This window comes from Clarias gariepinus, chromosome 13 (assembly GCF_024256425.1).
Source record: "Clarias gariepinus isolate MV-2021 ecotype Netherlands chromosome 13, CGAR_prim_01v2, whole genome shotgun sequence".
NCBI lineage: Eukaryota > Metazoa > Chordata > Actinopteri > Siluriformes > Clariidae > Clarias > Clarias gariepinus.
The window spans coordinates 10,950,142-10,957,236 of record NC_071112.1 but is presented as its reverse complement, the minus strand read 5'-3'; positions in this window follow the sequence as shown (position 1 = coordinate 10,957,236).

The following is a 7,095-nucleotide window of genomic DNA, read 5'->3' as shown; positions in this document are numbered from 1 at the left end:
GTTAAAATTTTAATTTAAACAAAGAACAGTAACAACAGGTTTAACTAAACTGTAATACTGTTTACCTGTATGAGTTAATATACATTAAAAGAATTCCCCAAAGACTTAAGCCCAATCCCAATTCTATTTTCTACCCCTTCCCCTACGCCTCGCCCCTTCCCCTTGTCCCTTGAAACGAAGTGGAAAGGGGGAGGGTTAAAATATTTCCCCTAAGAAATGGGACACCACTACAACACTGTTATACGTCATCATACGTATCCTTTCATTTACATGTACACATATGGCCGTAAGCAAAACAAACAATGCATTATCAAATGCTCGGCAAACTGCTGTGCTACTGAACATTCATATTTGTTTGTAGCATGCAGTAAAGTGTATATGACATAAAAATATATTTTTGTAATATCGTGCAATCGGTGCTATCCGCTAGCAAACTTGTGATTTTTTTGCAAATGTTTCTTTACAGAACATCACCATAAACACAAACAAAAGACTAAATGAAATATACATATAATTTAAACTTGTCATAAAAATCCTTATTAATGGCAAAAATTTGTTATAAGAAATAGAGGCTATGTACGTTCTAAGAGTACTAGGGCATAAGCCCGAGGTAAATTTTTCTTGTAGATACTCCAGCACTGAAACAATTTGGCAGTGGACTGGGTCTACATATTTCACTATGCACCAATTTTCAAATACACTTCATTTGAGGGCATAAGTTTTTCTAGTGGAGGGAGCCCTAGCAGTATAGTTTCCATCACACTGGCTGGAAGACCAGCCTCTCTTAATTGGTCCCCCTCAGGGGCCAAACGTCAGAACTCCCGGGAGCAGAGCTATCAGAGAAAATGCATAAAGACGTATTCTGGGCCATCGTGTCCAGACTCAGGGGAGCTGGAGGACTCAGGGAGTAGTAAGGGAGGGAAGCATCTGTCGTTAGCATCTTGCGACGACAACACGGACCTAGAGTGGAACCCAAAGTCAAAACCTGTGATTGAACCACATAGAAAGTGTACGAAGCCCCTGGCGCGTAACCCTTATTTGCTTCTGAGGATTGGCCCTTGAATGAAATCCCCTGGCTTTTAGCCGATCTCATGTGCAGAAGGCATATTGGTATCACCGTGGATGCAGCTGCCATGAGACCTAGCACTCTCTGAAAGTAGTGAAACTTTACCTTCTGGCCTAGCTTGATCTCCTTTAGTGTATTGAGAATGGATTCGACACGTGCAGGAGAAAGCTGTGCCCCCATTGCGGTCAATTCCCATGTGACACCCAAATATGTCGTACTTTGAGCAGAAAAGAAAATGCTTTTCGTGGCGTTAAGTCTCAATCCTAGCTGGTCGAGATGAGCTAGGACAACATCTTGATGCCGAAGCGCTAACTGTGCGGGGTGACAGAGCTAGGCCGAATGGAAGGACCCGATACTGGTAAGCTTCGCCCCCGAAAGCAAACCTCAGGAACTTCCTGTGTTGTGGCAATATTTCCATATAAAAATATGCATCCTTCAGGTCGATTGTCAAAAACCAATCTTCTGGTTGGATTTGAGAAACAATTATTTTGACTGTCAACGTTTTGAACTTGTATTTTTTGACATAGCGGTTCAACCTGCGAAGATCCAAAATTGGACGCAATTCCTGTAATTCCTAAATGAACAGAGGTGCTTGTTTCGGTTTCACGGAAGTGGGGACCACGCCTCTCCTCTTTTATCTTCTATCATCATATAACCCTGCGCCTTTGCATCCACGACATTAGAATAGATCGATGTAGATGGCACAAAAACACGGGATGAATATGGCATCTTCCATGAACGGGTGAACTCGTCATGGAGATCGCCAAAAAATGGGAGAGAGCATTGTTGAGGCCCCTCCCTCTGGCCACCCGACAGAAAACTAGAGGAGCGCTTTGAAGTGATAGTTTACATCTCTGCGGAAGCGAGAGGGGAAGTTTCTTCCGCCCCTTCACAAGAAGCGTCAAGAGAGCGAGAGAAAGGGAGGATTCCGTCTCATGCACTTTTGCCAGATCAGCACGCGAACCCCAGAAATGCCCCGTTTATGATATATAGGTCAGAACCACTGGCCTCCCAGGAACTGATTTATTGGCACAAATCACTTGAAGTAAGGTCAAGACTGACAGGGGACTGGGCAATAACTCCCAGTCGAGGTCTTGTAATGTGCAAGTGGTGTGACCATTCGTTAAATGTTCATGGGAACAATTTACTACAATAGGAAACGTTTGCACCATTTTTTTAATGCAGCTAAGAGTCTCATCCATTCCAATCAGTTTTATGCCTTCATTCATGACACACTGCATCCCAAGTCCCGTTATGACTTGAACAGCATCCATATTTTATTGATGATTAATAAAGATTATAAATCGCTTATTATACATGTTATACATTATACATATTTTATGTTAGTTCAAAAAAACAAGCAGTTTATCATATGGAAATTAAACAATGCAATGTTTTTTTGACATTATAATAGTTACACTACTTACAAGCTACTTAATTTTACGAGGAATGCAGCCTAGCGGTACATTGATATAGGAAATATGATTAATGATATCGACAGGAGAGAATTTCAGTCATGCAGATTCAGAGCTCCCACTCCTTTCCAGCCCATATTTATTCACACAACATTAATGTGCCACCTCTTTGATGAATAAACAAAGAAATGCATATGACTGCTTCACTATTATATACACAGATACTCAAGATTACATTTACTCAGTGACAAGCATGTTTCTTGAAGCAGGACAGCAGAGGACCTATTTGTTTGAACTTTTTCGCATTTGTTTAGGGAAATTATTTTGCTTTGTAAAAATGGAGGTGTAGTGTTTGGGCAAAGAAAAAAAGAGGATAGACACATGAATTACGAAGAACCATTTCAGTATATTAGTGACTAAGCCTGCTGTTCCTAGAGACTTATCATATTCCCATAAAACAAAATATTGTCAAGCAAGCAAGATCATGTATAAAATATGATTCAGGTTTTCCCAACAATTTATGCCTGAGGTCTGAAAAAAAAAGAAAATAAAGGATTAGCACAAAGCATTTGGCTTAGCGAGAGGAACAAGATCATCACAAAGCTTCATGTTCCAATGCTTCGTGCCCCTTTCCCAGTAATCATCATGATCATGCCATGTCATAGTGGTGAATTTAAAATACTAGCTGTTATTAAACATGATAAAGTGGTTGACTTTTTTAAATGTAATTGGCAAGAGAAAAGCTGTAATCATTCGAGGCCAAGACCACCTTCTTGGTAAAGTGGAACTGTCCCTAGTTACCACACGCATCCCAAGCAGAACACACAGGACCTCCATGCGACAAGATCTCCAATCAGAAGTGAGACACCAGGATGAGTCAGACAGGTCCAGAGACAGAGAGAGAGAGAGAGAGACAGAGAAGACAATGAAAGAGAATAGTTAGGTATGGTCACATACTGTATCACAGCATAACTAAAAGCGAGAGCCAGAAGGAAACATAGATTTGAGGGCACACTGGGAGGTAAAGCAACCAGTCACTCAATAAGAGTGGGGAAGACAGCATTTAAATATACCAGTTCACTGTAATACTCTACGTTCAAGAGTCTGCCAGATCTGCACCTTTACCTAATACAAATATTTTCACAAAAGGCTCGGCTAAATATTTTTTGGGGGGCTTAAACACTGAAGTGTCTAGGTCCCGAACATAAATTGAAAGGCTATTTCATAATTTTTGGGACTTTGTAAATAACAAGGCAAGGCAAGCTAGCTTGTATTGATTGTTAAGGCAGATAAACCTGTTTGCACAATTACATTTTTGTTAATTTACATTTGTTAATAAATTTGGATTCAAAAGTTTAACCAATGAACCCTGGATACTATTCAAACTGGTGAACTTATCAAATTTTATATTGTGCTAAATATCAATATTGATCAACATGAAATAAAAATATTAAAAATCTCAGTGTGTTTTATTTATTAAATTAGATTTCAGTTTGCAGTCAGTTCCATTTTTGGTCATTTTTTATGAGCTAAAATTACAGAAGTAATTATACTTGTACAGTACACTATAAAACATTTAGGTCCTAGCAGGCAGCACATGTAAGCAAAGATGAGTTTGCTGAACAATATTTTTTTTTTATTAAAATGCCAATAAATGGCCATCAATGTGTACAAATTGAAACTTATTTATTGATACGAATAAGATGTTCCTAAGCTTGGCAATATTTGTAAGGTGGAAAAAGGCTGTTTTTGTGATATTGGAGATATGATTTTCAAAGGACAAGTTACTGTCTAATATTACTCCCAGGTCTTTCACTGTCGAGCTGGTAGTAACAGTACATCCTTCTAAACGCAAGCTGAATTGTGAGAGCTGTTGTGTACTGGTTTTGGGGCCAATAAGTAATATCTCTGTCTTATCTGAATTTAGTAAAATAAAGTTATCAGTCATCCAATCTTTTATATCCTGGACACACTCAGCTAGTTTAGACAAATTTGGTATTTTGCCTGGTTTTGTTGAGATATATAATTGGGTATCATCAGCATAACAATGGAAACTAATCCCATGTCTTCTAATGATGTTACCCAAGGGAAGCATGTATATATTGAGATCAGCAGAGGTCCTAAAACTGACCCTTGTGGGACCCCGTATTTCACTGGCATTACACCAGACAGTTCTCCATTTAGATCTACAAAATGGTATCAATCAGACAGGTATGATCTAAACCATTTTAATGCCTGTCCCTAAATACCTATGTGATTTTGTAAGCGATCTATGAGAATATTATGATCTATAGCGTCGAATGTAGCACTTAGATCAAGTAAAACTAGTGTTGAGATGCAGCAAGACATTTGCCATTTTAACTAGTGCAATTTCTGTACTATGATGGGGCCTGAAACCTGACTAAAATTCTTTGAGGATATAAACTATATTCATTTGGTCTAAGCCAGGTTTTGGTAAGGCAGAGTGCGTCAAGGCAATAATCTGAGATAATTTCATTAACATTAAAATATTGTGTAACATTGTGTTTCAGACACCCCTTCCAGGCCCTATGAATATTAACATGGTTAAAAAAAATTATAATAATAATTTACTTTGTTGGGGAACCGACTAGGTTCTAGGGTTCCATGTTGTATGGGCCTTGGCATTTGGTAAGCAACTTATTAGAGAGGATTCAATGAGAAAGTCCTTTTTATCTGGTTGGAATTCTGGATTTTTTTCTAAAATTGATATGCAATATATAGGTCCCCCTCTGCTCCATTTGACACTACTCAGTATAATTACAAATTCCACAAACCTTGTTGTGTACAAAATGCATTTCAGATTGTTGGCAGTGGTAACATACAGTGGCAATGAAAAGAGTTTTGCCCTTACCTTCATGCCTGCTTGTTGCAATGGTTCAAGAAATTCCCCTTGGACTGACATCTATGGCTTCTTTGGTAGAACAATAGGCAAGTGCTGCTACTAATGCTGATGCTAATTCAATTCAATTTAATTCAATTTTATTTGTATAGCGCTTTTAGCAATTTTCATTGCCGCAAAGCAGCTTTAAACAGTCAAAAGAATTATGCTAATCTGCTCCTTAAATGATTGTGTTGGTGATATCCAATGCCGATATAGTCCCATCAATTGATTTACAGTATAAGCCCCTCCTGGTTACTTTTCAGCAGGTGGTGTTGTTGGGATTTTGATTGTTTAGGTGAATCAGGGCAGAATTGATCGCTGTGGAAATAGCGTCCTCAGTTGACCTAATAGGGTGTCAGGCAAAATGGCATGGGTCCAGTGTGAGGCTGGTGGCAGACAGGCTTTGATGTGGGTGGGGACCAGTCTATCAAAGCAAGGTGAGGTCATAAAGGTCATAGAATCAGGCAAGCAAGAATCATCAAGGTATAATCCTTGCAGCCATGCTGTTATAGGAACTTTACAAACTAGTCACTGCTTTTTAAAAAATGTTATTTGACTATCCTGTGAGTTCTGATAAGCCAAATTAACTTGTAGTGGAACCTCAGACAAAAAACAATAATAGTTACAGCTTGCATGTTGAAAATAACCTGCTAAACTAGCAGAGTCACATTTTAAAAAGGTGATGCTTACTCATAAATAAAGGCCTCTGAAAACAGTTTGCATGCTGAAGGTGTGATATATTTTTTATCTTGCCCCAGAAGACATTTTTGTTTGTATTGTTTGGCAAAGTTTACAAAAAATATACAGTATATAAATAAATTAGTAAATAATAAATGGTTGCATTAAATGGGCCACACAGTTCTACAAGCACCATATACATTTATATGTTAGTCAAAGTCCCACAAGTGTCATACATCTAGTCCTGATGCTCATGTTTTGCACATGTTTAAATATAAATCAAAACTTTCAATACTGGTTGGCATAATGCGTAAATATACGTCACATTTTAACCATACACTTCATATTACAGAGCGAGAGACTATGATAAAGCTGAGCATGTACTTAGTGTCAAGATGAATAACATTCATAACATTTTATTAAAATGTTTCTCGTTTTCAATTAATTAATGTTAACTGAATAATTTAGACTCAAAAAATTCAGTTATACTAAAATTATAGGAAGGCATTTACTTTAACATTTGCATGTACCTATATTAGAATAATAATTTTATAATATACAAATCACAATTTAATTTGTAATGTGCTCCCACTAAGTTTTTTAAGTCCTTTAAGTCATTTACTGTAAGTTCTCCAAGGTCAAAGGATCATCTTCTATCTGAAAAGGATTCTCACCTTGTTGACCACATTTTTTGGATAACTTCCATTCAACTTTCAGACAGTAATACAATAAAAATACATCATAAATACCTATAGATTCACAAAACCCATTTAATAGCCAATAATTTTTAGTTTCATTTTATTCCATCATGACCTAATAGTGCATAAAGAAAGTATGAAAAAAAAAGACAAGAGCTGGCAGAGAACTGTGGGGCCACTGGTGAGTTTATTTAATATTATATATAATATCTCGGTTAGCTTGCTTCACTGGTCAGCCAAAGGGGGTAGTTCAAAGACTAGTACAGTATGTTAAATGTAAAACAAAGAACCAATTTTCCCACTTTTTACTGCATCATTAAATTTGGGTGGTCAGTG